This window comes from Lutjanus erythropterus, chromosome 14 (genome assembly GCF_056507025.1).
Source record: "Lutjanus erythropterus isolate fLutEry1 chromosome 14, fLutEry1.hap2, whole genome shotgun sequence".
Classification (NCBI taxonomy): domain Eukaryota; kingdom Metazoa; phylum Chordata; class Actinopteri; order Lutjaniformes; family Lutjanidae; genus Lutjanus; species Lutjanus erythropterus.
Window position 1 is genome coordinate 22,169,850 of NC_139330.1, and position 18,433 is coordinate 22,188,282.

Genomic DNA, 18,433 nt, shown 5'->3' on the forward strand with positions numbered 1-18,433 from the left:
TTGACATAATTATCCAGAAATAATAAAACATTATTTCCACTGATGAGATGATTGAGGAGACAAAGACAGACAGGGATAAAAGCCAGACTGGGGAACAGATAATTGAGAGCATTAACTTCATTGGGCCTAAGTTGATGTAAGGGAGGGTGGGGAAGAGGGGAGAGGGGGGTAATGCAATCATTGGCTTTCTGTAAAGTCAAATGCTCTGTGGGTCTGATTTAAACAGCCACATTAGGGTTTTAAAAACAGCTAGATAAGATGGATGTAATCTTAAACATACAAGTTAATTGCTGTTAGCCATAAAGACAGATGATTCGTCAACATAGATGTAGATGACATGACACGGTGGGCAGGAGACTGATAAACCAAATACCAAAATCAATCACCATGAGTCTCATCGTGTTGCAAATTTCAGAGTAAATTATGTGTGTGAGAGACTGTAAAACTTAATCATGAAGGCTAAATAATGATTAATGGCAAATTACTTAAAACATTAAGCTTTAAAGGTCGTACATGAGGAAAACTCTCTGGGTGATTATGTTAATGAGAGCACATTTCCTCTCGCGGCTGCTTCAAAGTGAAGCCTACACAGGTGGATTGATATTCCTGCTCCGAGCCAGACAAAGCACGGAGGGCTGCAGGGTTAGTGTGAGGCCAGTTGCACACAGTACATGTGCACATAAGTGTGTGGGTGTTCACATGCGTTTATCCGTCCGTCTCCGAGTCTGTGTGTGTCTGCATTTTTTATCAGGGTCTGATCCAAGTGCCTCCAGATGCTGCTGCCATTTGCTCCCCTGCCAATCAAAGGCCACAGCAGAATGCCAGTCCCTCAGAGCCCCGGTTTACAGGCGGCTTACCTGTATGTCACTATTGCTCGGACGCATACTGTGCTCTACCCCTGCAGCAGCAAAGTCACACAAAAGGAGGATTTTCCCACAGTTAAAGCACAGCAAAGAGCGACAGGCATCACATATTCTAGCCTAAGTCTCGTTATAAATATGTAAACAGATTAGTATGAAACAAAACTGCCAGCTTTAACACTTTTTGTTTGGATCCTTAGAGAAACCGTTCTTATTATTTAAAGTGCAGATAAGAGGTACTTATCAATAGTTACCGTATTACCTACAATATGTTCGTTTGTTTGTGTTATTGTGTGACTTTGGTGTTTTAAAAGGATAGTTTGGATTTACCCAAGTCACACAATAACATATGGAGTTTGGTTGGTTTTGAGAGAGCAACATTTGGCTTATGTAACAGCAGTTTCCTGTACTAAAAGGGTGTCAAAGTAAAGCAGTAAAAATATTCTAAATATAGCATACACTTAAACTAATATTGCTGACCCTGTCCATAGCAGTTCACTGCTTAGTTTCTATCTACTGTAGGTAATACTTATCAAAGTCTCTTCATTTCATGCATATTTTGCTCCCCATGAATTCTTTGTGCATGTACCTGTTATTTGAATCACAGCACATTGATGGTGGACTCACAACACAAACAACTGAGTAGAAAGGTAACTAACTAAGTGTAAATAGTTGTAATGGCCATAGCAGAATAAAACAGTATCAAAAAACTAGGATTGATATGATGAAAATCTTTACAAATATAAAGAGGTTATTTCAAATAAAATAAAATAAAAAATATAAAATATATACAATATATAAGATAAAGCTTATCAAGCTTTTTCTGTCTACATTAAGAGTAAAACACTGCATTATCCATTCATCATCATAGAGGTCAGATGAGCTCCTGCAGAAATAATGGCTTTTTTAAAGGACTGGCATGCTATTAAATTAAGTGTCTACAGGTGAGGCACCTCTAACATAGTAGGTTAATGGAAGACACATCAACAGAACATAGCAGCAGCTACTGAAGCCAGTGCTGTCCGCACACTTTTTCACAGCAGTGATTCACCTTATCCACCATCAAAAGGTGAAAGAAGAAAACAAGGGAGGATGAGATACTGACATCATCTTTGACATTTACACACACTGAGTTGGTGACAGGTGGATGTCCTAGAAAAGGCCACTTGATTGCAGGAAACTGTATATTAGTATTTTAAATTATATCTTGTCTGCAGACCTGCACCTTTACAGAAGGCCCTTATCAACATCCATCCATCTCAGAGAACTATTTTTTGTTGCTCTGTTATATTTCAAAGCATTGACTCAAAACCAGCAGTAAATAAAAGGAGAAATTCGGGGAATGACAACAGTGCAATAAACAGCCTTAATGTACGTCATGGAGAAACAAATCCGTCCCAATTGCATTGCTGATTCTGGCACAGATTAGCATAGCCTGTAAAGAATTGCTGACATCACTAAAACAGGCTATACTAATTAAAGCCAGAATCATCAATTCAGATCTTCGGACACCTTGAAAACCCCTAAAAATGGGAGAGATGTTGGGTCCCAAGTGAAGCTACAGTTGGAAACGAACCAAACATTAGCATCAGAAGGTAAGTACACTCTTAGAAATAAGAGGTGTTTTTTTTTTTGAAGAAGAAGAAATTGTTCTTCAAGCTTTCTTTGTAAGACTTCAATTAAGAACCCCATTCATCCAAAGAACCCTTTTTTGGAAGCAGGAGTTCTTCAAGGACTGTTGAAATCTTTTGTCAATGTTCTTTGTACATAATATAAAAGGGTTCTCAGTTGAACCCCCTGGGTGGTTTCCAGATAAAATCCTTAGAATATAAAAGGTTCTCAGGAGAACCCCCATGTGGGTTCTAAATAAACCCTTGGAATCTAAAAAGGCACTCAGTAGAACCCACTGGGTTGGTCTTGATAAAGTTTTGGAATACAAAAGAGTTTGCAGCAGAACTACCTGGGTGCATTCTTGTTAGCACCCTTCAAAGGTGGAAAGGGTGTGGAAGGAACCTGCAGAGAGGGTTCTGGGTGGAACTACTGAACCATAGAAGGGTTCTCCATTAGAACCTCTTATAGGGGATTCTGGGTGAACCCTTTTATAGATGGTTCTAGGTATAACCCTTTTAGTTGGGCTCTAGGTAGGACTCTCTGAAAGGATTCAAAGCAGAACCTTTATAAAAGCTTCTACCGGGAACCAAAAAGGGTTCTTATATTAAACATTTCAGTTCTAGTTATCATGTTTATTTCTAAGAGTGTAGATGAATAGAAGATAAACAAGAGAAACTGAATGTTTCCTTTGTATAAAAATGTAAAGAATAACAAAACATCAAATTCTGGGTTACATATGACAAAAACCTCTTCATTACAGCCTATACAAGCAATCTTATTTTCCATCCTGTTAAAAGGGAAAAGAGAAATAAATTGTTTTTGTTTTCACATCACTAACGCTGGGTGTTCGGCTTTCCAAATCCCTTTTCCCACTGTGAGCGCTCAGCACATGGTTCATTTCAGTTCAGAGGAGCACAGGTCCACAGGACAGATGTCCCCTTGTTCTAGAAGCAGTCTTTATCACACAGAAGCCAAATCTGTGAATTATACCTCACACAATGCATCACACCAGAAACAGCTTTCTCAATGACACTCCGCCTATAATGGATGGCCTGGTGAAAGAGAATTAGGGGAGCGGGAGAAAGAGAAGGAGAAGAGTGGGGAGGGGGCGGGTGTGAGACAGAGAGCGAACAACTAAGGAGAGACTTAGTAAGGTACAGTATGACAGAAAACAAATGAACAGAGAACTGCATTTTGAGATAAGGAAAATATACATTCTGTTTCAGACTTTGGCTCAGTTCAAACTAAGTAAAAATACTGCAGAATTTCCCACACAGAGGAATACAACAATGACTAGGAAAGATGAGTCAAAAGCTCCAATTATGAAGATGTTTTACTGGCTCTGACTCTCAGACTTATATGTCAAAGAGATGACGTTCCCCGTGTTTGTTTTGGTGTGCTCTTTAAAACCTCTGTGAATAAAACTCCTCAGAGTGCGCCTGTTTGTCAGGATTGTCCAATGAAAAAATTAGCTCTCGAGATGCTCTGCTCAGAAGTCTCAATCCTTTACCATCTATCTGCGGCTTAGCAAAGGTGGAAGCTGTAATAATCAATCATCATAATGATACAGACCGAAGATACAGCGTCCAGCAGATGCAGTTTACCGATTCATCACCATGCCATTATGACGCATGGCTTGATTTCTATCACTATCTTTGAATAGGAAAAATTCCTAAGGGGTTGTGTAAACAATCTGAATGAACTGGTATGACAGAGGGTAAAAAGACAGAAGAAAAACAGTGTGTTTGCTCCTTTTCAAGTTTGAGTCTCAGCACTTACTGGTGGTTTGTTAAGTATTTTGACATGCTGGAAGACATTCATACCTGGAATGAGAAACATGTGCCTGAAAGATGTCTATTTTCCTTTGGAGCATCTCTAATTTTGTAATTCTGAGAACTGTAATAAATAAACATTATTAATTATCATTTGACTGGTAACTGTAAAATAACTATTTTGAAAAATACTTAACCATCAATTTAGTATTTATTAATGACAGCTATTATAAAGTGTTACCAACACTTCTATTAGCAAGAGTATGACCTAGCAGTTCTGTGAGACTGCACTTGACTTGCACTGATTTCACAATGCGAATGAGCTAATGTTTATCAAGTAATGTTTACCATGCTTACTATCTTTGTTTAGCATGTTTGCATATGTCAGTTTAGACTGAACACAAAGTAAAAGTGATGTGTCATTAGTTTAGCAGGTACTGATGATGCTAGATGAAAACCCGAGGGTTCCACAAAGTTAGCACGAGTCATCCCAAGAGGGATAAGAACGTCTGAACCAAATGCTGTTGAGACATTTCACTCAAAGCCAAAAATGTTGCTGCCATGGTGCCACAAGAGGAAAAGTCAGGGGATCATCAAAGTCATTAAGATTTATCCTCTGAATATGAATGAATGTTTGTACAAAATTTCTTGGCTGTGAGTGTCCACAACAGTTGTTGAGATATTTCAGTCTGGACCAAAGTGGTGGACTAACTGACCAACTGGCCGTCCCTGGAGCCACACTGCTACTGTGGCTGAAATTCAGTTTCTTGTATTGCCAACTTTTATTTACACCACAGTTTTATCGATCCAGCAGCAATGTCATTCCAGATCAAACGTGCGTTGGCAGGTCAAATACTGTATCATAGAGGACTCTGTATCACACTGCTGTACACATTATGTCAGAGACATTTACTTTATGTAGAACACACTCACATATACGCTGAGTGACAGAAGTCGAGAGACTGGCAAATTAAACTCAGGACCGGGCTGCAAAAATTTCTAAATTGATTTAGAAAAGTAACAGAAGCGTAAAAATCACTCACTAAAAGGCAATATTTTTTTTTTCCTCTCTCAAAGTTGCCTTGTTCCAGCCAATAACTTTTAGTGCTAAACAACATTTTTAGTGTGATGGAGCCATTCGGAGCTACTAAAATTTAATTAAGTGTTCTAACTATACTACGCTCCTGTGTTTACGTGAGTGCTGTACCTGAACAAGTATTTCTTCACTTGTCCTTCTTTACATTAAATTACAGAACATGTGAGGTTCAGTAAGACTATACAGCTAACATCACATAACATTTTAGTTTCCAAGTTTTGTTGCCAGTCAAGAAATATCTCTTGTTATATAAAAATATCCTATAAAAAATCCTGGAGTGTCTAGTATGAAGTGTAAAGGGTGTGTTAAATATTGCAAACATGTACCGAGGTCAGTCTACAGTGCTGTTTCCACCAGTGCATTCCATGGTGCTGCATAACATGTCGGCTGGTTCACTGAGGAGCTGCATGAATTGAACGCCACCACATAAAAATATATTTATGCCACAGGAGAAAAGTTGGAGAGATACATCTGGACACTGTCTCCAGCAGGTATGGGACTGTGTGTTCTGGCAGCTGAAGGAGGAAGGACAATAAAACCAGGGAATTCTGCGGAGGGAGGGGAAGGAAAAAAACGGGAAGGCAGGTGACGGAAAAAATTTATGAAAGTTTTGTCGCTCATCACAAGAAGTTTTCTTCCCATTAGTACACTTGTACCCTTAAGCTTTTAAGAATATAATAAAAGGAAACTGACATAATAATCAGAAGATAAAATTTGGTGTTGGGTAAGGAAAGGGCTGTTAGAAAAGCTGTACTTCATGTACTAAAATGTTCCCATGAACAACACTAACCTGCAGATGAAAGCTGAAACATATTCAAAGTTAAAACCTGCCAAGTGTAAACTGCAAAGGATAAAAAAAATAACTTCAACATCATCAGAGCTCTGGAAAAAGCTTACAGAGGTGTTATAAAGGCAGTAAATGACAAAGATCATATTCAGCAGATAAAGCAGAAGACAGTTAAAGGGTACAAAGGGCACACAGTTTATGTATTTTAGCTCACAATTTCTAAAATAAAGCTGTGGTGACGACTTTGGTATATTTCTTAAGATAATGCTCTCATAGGGAGTGGAGGAGATAAAAACATCAAAGTTAGAGTTGAGGGAAAGGTTAAAATGAGTCCCATGGAGTCATTGTATAGAAAAATACTTTGAAGCTGCACAAGCATACGACTATAGAGCTTCTGGTGCCAACAGGGTGATAATGAAATTTTAAAGAAGCACCTGAAAGGCATAATAACAGCCGAGACATTACAGAACTGCACCAAAGATATACAAGATAAGTGCTGAGAACAGGGCAAGCTTTTTGCAGGAAAACACGATCACAGAAAAGACAGATTGCTGTGGAGCAAACATATTGACAGAAAGAGGCAGCAGTTTGAGCCAAAGCTGCCTTTGGACAGAGCAGTCAGTGGATGAGAGCTGGTAAAGTGCAGGAAAGGGACTTGGCTGCAGGGTTATGCAGTATGGCGGGAAACCAAATTAGACTCATTATGTGCAACACAATACGTGACATCACACCCACCCCACACACCTCGGAGGATGGGGAAAAATGGCAACAGTTTATTTGGAGGGGTGTGCTTAAGATTGCCAGTCATTTAAATGAAGGAGTCTTTATGAATGTTTAGGACTGTTGTCATTACGTGTCTTTGTTGCTAAAGTAGGCTAACCACTGTCTGCTGTTATCCGTAGCTGGCATTAGCTAGTTAGCTTGTTTAGCTGTAGACCTAGCCGCTGAATTACCTGACTGAAAACAAAACACACTGGTACTGTGTTCACTGCTGTCACACTGGCCACCGTCGGTCTCATACTAGATTATACTGGAATACTGGAGACTGGCAATGCAAAGAATAAACAATAATGCCTCAATACTAAAAAAAACAAAAACAAAATTGCATCAAAACATTGCAATAGCCAAGGAATTAGTGTATCTTGTTTTCTTTTTTTAACAATCACACACTGTCTTAACTTGTGTTTCTATTATAAAATCACAAAGTAGTACAAATGTTTACCATGTAGAGTAGACTCTAGTGCGACACAGTGTTCAGTCTTGACATGACAGCAACTCTACACTCTGATTCCAGAATAAAAGAGAAACAGTGTCACAGCTGTGGGTCTGTGGTGCTGCAGCAGCTGGGATACATTTCTTTCGCTATATATCCCTGACTTCTTCAATCTGTCCCCAGAGGCTTCACCTCATACCCACAGGCCCGCTCCATCTCAACATCCCTGTGTTTGTGTGAAGTTCAACACTGTCCCCTAAAGCAACTAATACATCACACATGCATAAACATCTCGACTCAATAAAGAATGGACTTGAAAGGTCACAAGATTTCTGGCTACAAATGTAACACTTAAGTAATAAGGTGTATGAAAGCTTTGGTTCGCTTTAATACACTGTGGACTGTGTCCAAAAAAGTAACATCTAACTTTCTAAGTTTTATTAAAACAAACAAAGGTTTGGACAGAGCACATTGTAATAGGCCTGGGATTTTTGTTTCTTGTTTTTTAAGTTGGACAACTATCGGTGAGGGCCTCAGACATCCTGAGGGACCTGGGGAGAGGGACATCTGCTCAGCCTGCTGCCACTGCAACCTGACCACAGATAAGTGGAAGAAAATGGATGGATGGATGGATACATGAATGAATGGATGTAGGATGCATGGATGGACTAGACAAGAATATTGTTCTAACCAATCACCTTAGCTACTGTCATCAGTCCCATCAGTCTATTGGTACTAACTGATCAGTTCAAATACACAGGTATAGAAAGATTAAAATTGTCTGTGTGTATGATTATTATTGCAGTAATGCACTAAACTTCACTTCAAAACTGCTGCAAACCTTATTGAAGTTTAACCTAATGTGCAATATACACTATGCAACACATGAAGACATTATTTGTCACAAGTATGAAATGTCTGAAGCCAAGCAGCAACATCATTAACCAGTCCAAGCAAGGCTTTTTGGTAGCATTTGGTATCATTAACAGCTGTGTAAAGGCTGATCCAAATAACATCCTTTATTCATTATAATCCATTGTGCTACAGCTACACCAGCTGTCAAAATGTCTCATTATGCTCTTTTTGTTGCAAAAATACAGTTTGATTCGAGTTACTCAAAAAATGCAGCCCAGCCAACTGTTTCGATGAAGACATGCAGTATATACACACTGACGGAGCAGAGAGCAGAGGTTTAACAAAATTTGCATCTGGTTAAAAACTGTATTTGAACTTCAGCACGGACAGAGAGGCTGTCCAAATTCTGTCCTAACAGATGCAGACACTCTGCATTTAAAAGACGACTCCACAAAGGTCTTTCAAATGGAAGCTTTCTCTCAAGGTTACAGCGCTGATGCCCTCAACCTTGTCTTAGGTTTATACGTATTAAACAAATTAAATATCTGTTAGACAATTCTTATTCAGTGAACAAGTGTTGAGTTCTGTAAGTGTAAAACTATGTGGAGGGAGTGTAGAAATACAGTGCAGAATAAATGGTTCTGCCCAACATGTCTAAACTGTTCTGCTACTTTTAACTTACACTTAATGTACTTTTCTATATGCTTTATGTAAATGTTGAACTTTCAGATTGAAACAGTGGAATCGATAGACATTTAATATTAATTAACCTGAAAAATCCTGATTAGTGCATTACTAGAAAACACACATCATTGCAAACTGCTTCCACACTTGTAGATGAAATTGAAAAACTATTAATGAAGATTGAGATTCCCATTATGCACAGCTGAAGAGTTTTTAGGAAGACTGAAAAATGCCATGTTTAAATATCCCTAATCTTGCTAGTTTCATCAGAGCACTGTGTGGACAGTAAAGACTTCAGCAGTGCAGGCTTAGTTTAAGTGTGTGTGTGTGTGTGTGTGTGTGTGTGTGTGTGTGTGTGTGTGTGTGTGTGTGTGTGTGTGTGTGTGTGTGTGCATCCATGTGCGTATTAATGGATTTGTTAGATCAGAGATTTCCTAACTTAGTCAAGGATTATTCTATAATTGCATGTATGAGCCCCTGAGAACTGCAACTGAATACCAAACAGTTTTTTTATAATGTCTGAAGTATTATAGTACAGATCTCCACTGCCTAATGAAGTCCCATTGGACTGGTTTCCTCACTGTAACTCACCTTTTGTTCCCACAAACACTCAATCAGTTCGATATTGACAGACATAGTTAGAATATTCAGCAAGGAACCGCAGATAATTTATTGTAGAGATAGAATAAGAAAAATGGAGCAAAATGCAAAACATTCTGCATGTAGTTATCATGAATTTGCTACTTTTGAAACATCTAAATCTTTTCTACACTTTTACACTTTACAGTGCTTCTGCAAACTAGATTTACTGCCTTTAGTTTTAGCTGGTACCAAATCGTCTTGAAAAAGAGAGAAACCATCCTGCTTTGAAACAAAGTGCTGCACAGTCGAGCAAACGCACTTTGCTTGTGTAAAGCGGCAGTGGATGAATCTGTGGACAGAGCAGATAAAAAAATTCCTTCAGCTTTCTTTCATCTTCGAGTTGGTTCACTGTCTCCACTGCAATCTCTCTGTTGCCTTCACTATGTGTGTGTGTTTGGGTGTGTGTGTGTGTGTGGAGGAGCTGCCCCAACACAAAGGGGAGAGGCAGGGGAGAGGCTGCAGAGTGATAATAAATAAAACCAAAACATTAAAAGAACTGATAATGGTAGAGCATTACTAGATTTTTATGTCAAAAACTAAGCTAAGCAGTTAGACTACATACAGAAAGCTTTGGTTTTATCCTGTTTGTGATTTGGGAATGATTGAAGAGGGGAAAAAAAGTCAGACAATGAGCAGGAAATGATCATCTGCAAATCATGCCAGATGATAGTGGTTACAAGGGGTGGTAATGCCTGATATATTCTATTATTCCAGCACATGAAATGTTCTCTTTACTATATGAAATATGTCTCATATAATTACTGTAATTTCTAACTAGAAACTAAACTTCACTCAGTAACAAATAAGATGGAAGAACATTTTTTAGAGTTTCTGGAATATCAGTTTACTCTTGTGTTGAGGGGATTCATCCAGTGACCTCTTCAATTGCGGGTTTCGGATAAACAAAATTCCTCTAAGCATCTCAGGCCTTAAATCAATGATTACAATCTGCCACTAAACAATGTGAATGTCCAATAAAACCTAACAATGTGGCAAATAGCTGAAACAGATAAGACAGAACAAATGTGGGACAAACTCATTACTTTGGACAGGTAATCATATTCTAAGAAATGAGGTGACAAAAATGGTTTATCTGTGCCTTCCTACACTCACACCCCCAAATGTGCTTGTCCGTATCTCATGTGTAACCGTGCCTGTGCCTCCTGTTATTGCGGACCCAAAATTAAATGCATGCTGACTGAATTCTATCCAATGCTCGAGTGCTTTCAACCATTCCTGCTGTTGTACTCACACTCACACATACCCTGGGTGACAAACTGAAAACCCAACAAACTCTGTATAAAACAGCATGTATACTGTACATATGCACCATTTCCTCCATGAAAAATGAGCCCTGCCTTCGGCCAGTTAATGAAAATTATTATTTTTTCATGTTTGCTTGAATATAATGTTTATTTGTGTTAGTTTCACTTACAGAGATTGCATTGATTATAGCCCGAGGTTCTCTACACCACTATCAATCATCTCAGTGCAAAACCTGATTTCCATAAAGAGGCACTCTCGCCAAAGGCTACTTCATTTTAAGCTAACTTTCCAGAGCAGTTGAAGGTAATATTTTATCACAGAACAAGCTTTGCCGGATGATGCACCATGTAGATAGTACTATCACATAAAACCAGCTCTATGTCTGTTGCGCTCAGGGGATGAATTTTATTACTCTCAAACAAGGTTATGGTTTTATAACTCCTGGCATTTCTTTTCATTCAGAAAACAAAGAGTAATCTAAGCTTTTTATGTGTGCTCAGAACCACTCCTAAACCAAATGTTTTGTGACAAGTTTTAGGGCATGGATGGATAAATAAAACATAACCTACACTGTGAAACACATGTATAAAACATCCTACTTGATTTACTATTTTCATTTTTTGTCACAATGTTTCCACTCCAGTTGAAATGAGCCCCTCACATGTGCTGTCGAGGGTGAATCACAGAAATACAGGACATGGATGCCTGTATTACTGCTGCTAGGTCACAAGTGGCAATTCTCGCTGTACAACCAAAATCAGCCTCTGCAATTTTGGCTCTACCACACATATCCATTTCAGTTGCTGAAGAACTGCATGTCCCTCTCCAGTGGCGCTAATACTGGACCTTCAGTGACATTTCTAGGGTTCTTATTTTGAATCAAACCACACACATGCTGTGTTCATGCAGCACACTTTGTCCCACTCTCTCAATTTCTATGTAACGGGCATTATTACACATCACATTTATTATAATTACCAATAGTAGAGGTAGGGATAGTGATGTTTTGATATTGTGGTTGTTGTTGTCAGGCTATTAACATTATATTTGTTTATTTGTCTTGGTCTTTTGCGTGCTGATATTTTGTTTCCACAGGTAATAACTTACAGATGTTTTACACCCACCGCTGAGGACTGCTTCCCTATATGGGCCTTTGCTAATGCTAATAAACTGACTGGAATGTGCATCCAAATTAAGATCAAACATGACTCAACAACATTTTCACATGGGTACTTACAATTTGGTGGTCTACACTATTATTTTTCTACTTTTCAGATTTGACAAATGCATTTAAAGGATAAGTCTAGTGACCAAGCCTGTGTGAATCACCGACTGCTCAGAATCAGCAAAACCAAGGAGCTGATTGTTGACTTCAGGAAAAGGAGGCAAAGACATACACTGCTGTCTACATCAGTGGATCTGGGTGGAGCAGAGCAACAGTTTTAGGTTCCTGGGAATCAGCATCACAGAGAACCTGTCATGGACAGTACATATCTCTACCCTGGGAAAGAAGGCTCAGAAATGGCTGTATTTCTAAAGGAAACTTAAAAGGGCAAAATTCCCACACCAAGTACTTGGAGCAGCAGAAAACATCCTGACTGGAAACATCACTAACTGGCATGGGATGTGCACGGCCCAGGACAGAAGGACATCATTGGTACCCATCTACCGAGCAAGTGAGGTGAGGTGTCTGCGCAGAGCCCAGAGGACACTAAAAGGCAATTCACACCCAAGCCACGGCCTGTTCTGCCTGCTGCCATCTGGCAAGAGATATAGAAGTATTCCTGCTGTACCAAAAGATGACAGAGCAGCTTCCTCTTGACATGTCGTGAGTTTGGTTTATTTTTTATTTCTATGATTTGCTATTCATTCACCAAATCCGCTGTCTAGAATTTTTGTAAATGTTTGTTTTTCTGAGTGGCATAAACAACTTAATCTTGTTATACAGTCCCAAATGGTAAAATAATAAATAAATCTACCCTGTATCTGATTAATATGGGGCTGAAAATAGTTCCCCACAAACATACCATTTGCTCTACTCTGACTAATGTTTAATGCAAACTACAGCGCCCAGCTAATGTAGTAGATTACCGAGCATTTTTCAAAGGTAAAATGATTTATGTGTGAATTTTTTAAATTACTTTTAAGTTGTCAGTAGGAACAAATGGGGTTGGGGCTGAGTGCCACAGACAGAGCAGTTGAAAGTGTTGAGAGATAACCAAGAGAATTTTTGTCTTTGGTCTTTAAATGGAATTTATTGACAATAATGAAAATATAGAATATCTTATTCTTTAAGAGAGAAAATATGAAAACATTTGTGAATGAGGTCATCTGTCTAGTGCAAGCACAGCCAAGCCACTCTTTAAAGACTGCTTAATACCCTTTATCATATGTTTTTTACACACACATACTCACAGTCACAAACACTCAGGTATAAAGTGGTGCAGGTGCATTTTGTGTAAAGTCTTACTGATCCTACTGAGGGCTATTTCAGATAAAATACCATTATATACTTCTCTCATTAAGAAAAAGACACAAAATTAAGATTTTTTTTTTCTTCCCACTTTACCAGAAATGGCCATTCTTAAGCATGGATTAGTCAATCAATGCTTCAGGGTGGATAAAAGGAAAAAAAATCCACATCAAACTTTTTATTTCCAAAGGCAGGACTGATAAAAGCAGATAAAAATATACTAGATAATGTGTTCTGCTTTAGAGGGCTTCATTTAAAATGTCTAACATGAACATTAGTAAATGGCTTGGAGCTGCACATCTTGACAGACGTTGACAAGGCGGTGGGGAGATCATTCGTGAATAAAAGAAATTCTCTGACTTACCAAATGTTTTGGGGAGGTGGAGTGTCTGGAGGTCACCTTTCAGCTGAGTGCCTTTTGGTGTCCATGCTGTCTGCTCGGGGTGTGCGATTATCCTCCTCAGGCCGAATCATGGCATCTGGGAGGCAGACAAGTGAGCAAGAGGTCAGAGGGAGAAGGAGAGGACAGGAGAGAATAAGTTTAAGATTATTTATCCAAATTAGGAAGTGAAGCACCTTTAGCACACTGACTTTTTTTTTTTTATTTTAAATGGAGGGCAAGTTTCAACCGGTGGGAACAACGATAACACTATGTCACTACAACTGCAAGCAAAACAACCACTCTTTCCATCCAGAAAATATACCTTTTTCCAAATGGCTCAAAGTAGAGCCAAAAGTCTTTAGTCTGCAACTAATTTGTATATATTTTCATGCATGTCACTGCCAAATAGCTCATATTGCTCCCAGTAAAACTTTTCTTATGCAATATGTTTTAATCAGGGATCTACTTGAGTAGTGTAGCTACCATTCCCCACTGGATAATATCTGTCAAAGGGAAGAATGGCATGTCTTCATGTCTAGGGAAGTGTTCATGCCTTATATAGTCTTGGTCTAGTAGAGTTGCCTGCTGCACATAGCTGGATCTAGCCAGGGGCTAAGGAAGCAGACCTTATGAGAGCTCGTTAAAACAGTCTTCAAGTCTTAAGAGACAAATATGAATGTACTACAAAAAAAATGAGCTTCCCTTTAAAAATAATCAAAAGTAATGGAGCAGTTCCCAGACTGAAAAAGCATTTATTAAAAACGGAAGTCATAGCTAGCTTGGATGGATAAATGAATAAGGATGACAGAGTGGAGGACAGTCAATGCACTTGCCTCGATAATAATAGTAAAACACCTCAGGGTGCTGTGAAATAAATGAGTGCACTTGTCTTTTTTTTTTTTTTTGCATCACATATACAAATCACACCTCAAAGGTCAATCGAGGAAACATTTCTCTTCTAATGGGTCGTTGCATGACATTTCTGGGCGAGGACGATTCTCTTTGCATTGACATTAATAACACTGACATTTTCACTGGCTGCATTACAACAGAACTAAAATCACAACAATTTAAATAAAAATCCACAACTGTTTGCTAACAAAACGGGTGCTTCATCCTTCTACTGACGACCTCGCTTCACATTTTCGCTGAGTCTGCAGGGGCGTCCTCAAGTGAGCCACAAAGAGGACCAAATGAGACAATTACCATGTTCAAGTTTCTACTTTAAAACCACAGCAGGATCTGACAAAATACCCTATGAATGAGGGGAGGCTTTTCCCACAATAATATGAAATGGTAATTATCCAGATAGAGTGTGAATGTGACTGTACAATAGCTCATTACCAATCTGGAACAGAAATGTGTCATACAGTACGTGTGAAGGCCACTCCTTTAAAGCTACAGATAAAAGGTCAAGTAATTATATAAGCTTTAGTTCTCAGCCTCACAGCGAATTACTCTGAAGAAGAAAATCTTGAAGAGCTCATTTTCAAAATGCAACTGTGAGGAATATGACAAGAATATGCATTCATACAACGGGCACCTGGAAGGCACAGGGGCAAATCACAAAGCTCTGCATCAATTACCTGCACCGAAAATAAAATCTGTGGTATTTGTAGGCTGGGAGACAGACGCTGTTCTGGTCATTGCTGAGGCGACTCCAACAACAGACGTATGTTAAAAATTTGTGGCAATGTTGGGATTTCAGTTGTTTTGCACCAGATTTCTCTAAATCCATTACTTGTGTTTGTAAAGGCTAGAGTTGCAAAGATCAGTCGATTAATTGATTATTCCAGAGGTTTTCAAAGGCTTTCAGGCCTCAGAATATTACATTAGTTATTACACCCATGCTGGTGCCAGCTTTTTAAATGCAAGGATTTACTGCTTTTCTTTGTCGCTTATGAATAAATAAGGATTCTTTGGTTTTTGGACTGCTGGTTGGTCAAAAGGACTCTGGGAAATTGTGATGAGCATTTTTCACACATTTTTTAAGACTATATAATTAATTGTGAAAATAATAGGTAGATTAATTGATTAATTGGTTATCTGTTGCAGTTAAACTAAATTTCTTAATATTTGAAATGTAGATGTTGCTTTGTTTCTTTAATATATGCATACATGGAGAAATGTGTGTGTCAAGAGTGCTCATGCAGGGAAATATCTAACAATGCTGCCTAGCCAAGGTTATTAGGTCATTATGAAAATACTAATGTAAAAAATCTTTCCAGTTCCAACAGCATTTTATCAAGCGTCAGGTCAAATGTGTTGACCGTGTTCTATTTTATCTACTCTTTATTCTAAACAGATAATAATTTATCAAGCTAAAGCTCTTCGTTTGTCAGTTGATTATTGGAGTAACTGTTAGTTATGTAACAGTCACACCTGCCACTGGGTGTAAATATTTATAACAACTTAGCTCAACATGACAACTAGTTTTTATATAGTGTCAGTCAGTCTCCTTTAAGTAAGCACTTCCGTTATAACTAGGCTAAGTAAACCACTGCATGCATTATGCAACAGTAAAACTTGTTGGTGAAAAGAACCACCTGGTGCCTTCATGTGTATTAAAGGCAGCACACTGGAGTCTGCAGCCTCCTCAAGCCAACAGAGGAGATTGATCATTACAGCACACATCCACTGAGCACATAGAACCCACAGTGGCAGCGGCTCAAACATGATGGGTTGGATTGTGCAGATTAAACCCTGTAAATCTCATGACACTTTTGCTCACATACTCACTTCTCTCTTCCGCCCAAATGGAGCCCCTTATCTCACCTAGCTATGGTCCAACATAAATCTACGAGCAAAGCCCTTCAAATTTATTGGCCGAAAATACATTGATATCACCTTTCACTGACTGTTTATCCTTTCCCGTGAGTGCAGCAAAGCGAGAACAACTACACAGACCCTAAAAAACTGCGCTTGATTAATGTCTTTGCAGATTTATGTTATACGAGTCAAATGCCCAGTGTTGGGTTGATTTAAGAGCTGCGGGTTCTGTTGGGGCATGATAAAAAATGGGGCTCAAATTTCACTGAATGCTTAGACAAAAAGAGGATGACTGTTTACCGAGCCTGCTTCTGATATTAACTATCAAGCACCATCTTAACTTTACAGCAAATACCTCATCCCATGGTGATAAATGCTGCAAATGACTCAAATGCAAATGTGCTTCTTGTAAGGGCATTGCAAGAACCTGCATGCCTCACTGAGTGTCTTACAAATTGGCTCTTTTTGATGAAGTGATAGTGTGGAGGAGTGTATATTGTCTCCAGCTGTAATACTGCATACAGGAATGTGTAGGAGCAAACGTGTAAGAGACAAAGAGAGGCAAAAAAGGACAGAGACGCACACAAAGACAGACAGAAAAGGACAGAAAGTGTGTGTTTCTTATGGTTTAACTGCAGTTGAGAATCAGCCAAGGTCATCCTCTTACTTATGACATACATGGAGCCAGACTGAGCCTCTCACTTGGACGCTCTCCATCTGCTCCCACTGATAAGACCGGCTACTTCATGCGCAGCACAGACACCACGGCTCTGCATTGTGTGGACAGAGTGTGATTAAAACCACATTAAGATTTTCTTGGATCACAGTAAAGAAGACAGTTCTCTCACACATACAGTACAAAAAAAGCAATCCATATATGGATTTCAATGCTTAGTTTAGATGTAATGTTGTATTACATACATCTAGTAAGGTACATATCTGAAAAAAAGACTTCTCTGGGGCATATTTTTAAAATGTGCAGTAAAGTTGTCACATTACAAGAGTGTTAAACTTCAATATAAAACTAGTATTTGCCCTTCTCCAATGTCTGCCTGTGGGTTTTGCAAAAAATTTAAAAAGAAATGATGGTTCTTCATTAACATTTTTATTTTCATTTATTGTTGGAGGCCAAAAGTGATTCTTGCATTTGTCAACTGTGAAAATGTGTAGCCTAGACTCAAAAAAAAAAATCTTCATCTACTCAACACTCACAGTCCCATTTCCCTCACCTCTAGTCTTGAGTCTTCCTAGGTCCCACAGGGAGCCACTGGAGAGGGGAAAAGAGCCACATGTAGCTCCAGGGTGCAGGTTGCAGACACTTGCACTAGCCCAGTGCGTCATGACTTGGGAATGAGACTCAGCAATCAATTATCTTTCTCCATAAGTATTTTAAGCATGTAATATTAAAAAAAAATCAAAGTATCAGTACTTTTGATGACCTTCATTTGAAGGTGTATTTTTTAAATATGAAATGATGTGCTGGGCTAAAAAAAGGGTCTCCACAACCCACTGTAAAGCCAAGGAAGCACAATGCAGTCACACCGTCTGCTCAGTGGAGAATTATTTCACTGAGGGATCTTTGCAGCCACAAAGGTGGACAGGGATATTCTGTTAATTGGTTCATGCATGTCAGCTGGGAAACTCAATTGCAGAATATCAAGGAGGCCTGAAACAGCTTAACCCAAAATAAGACTTTAACCGGACTGACAAAAGTGTCTTCTGAAGCTCATGTAAAATGGGAGAGGTTAATAGATGTGACTGCACCTCATTGACCAGTAGGACTGCTCTGCTTTCTCCGGATCAACACTCATGACGCTGCGAGCTTAAGATTGCTTTCAAAATTTATGAGAGAAAAGGAAAATACGTCGTTCTTGCACTTTGGTGAGGACGCATAGTTTAAATTTTTCTGGTAGCAGTCTGTTTTGTTATAGAGAACCACATGAACTCAATGTGAGGGACAGCAGCTCCAAAAGAAAAAGAAATATGGATGATGGTAAATACTGAATGAGTGTGGTGCCTGTCC

At 38.9% G+C, this 18,433-nt stretch overlaps 1 protein-coding gene across 1 annotated transcript in view; it reads right to left on the bottom strand.

Annotated features, from left to right (window-relative positions):
• The window catches only part of chrm3a (cholinergic receptor, muscarinic 3a), a 102,614-nt gene that overhangs the window by 53,175 nt on the left and 31,006 nt on the right, over nucleotides 1–18,433 (bottom strand). The window contains exon 2 of the mRNA XM_084736135.1: nucleotides 13,624–13,738. The gene's annotated coding sequence lies outside the window, so the exon portion shown is untranslated. The remainder of the gene's footprint in view (nucleotides 1–13,623; nucleotides 13,739–18,433) is intronic.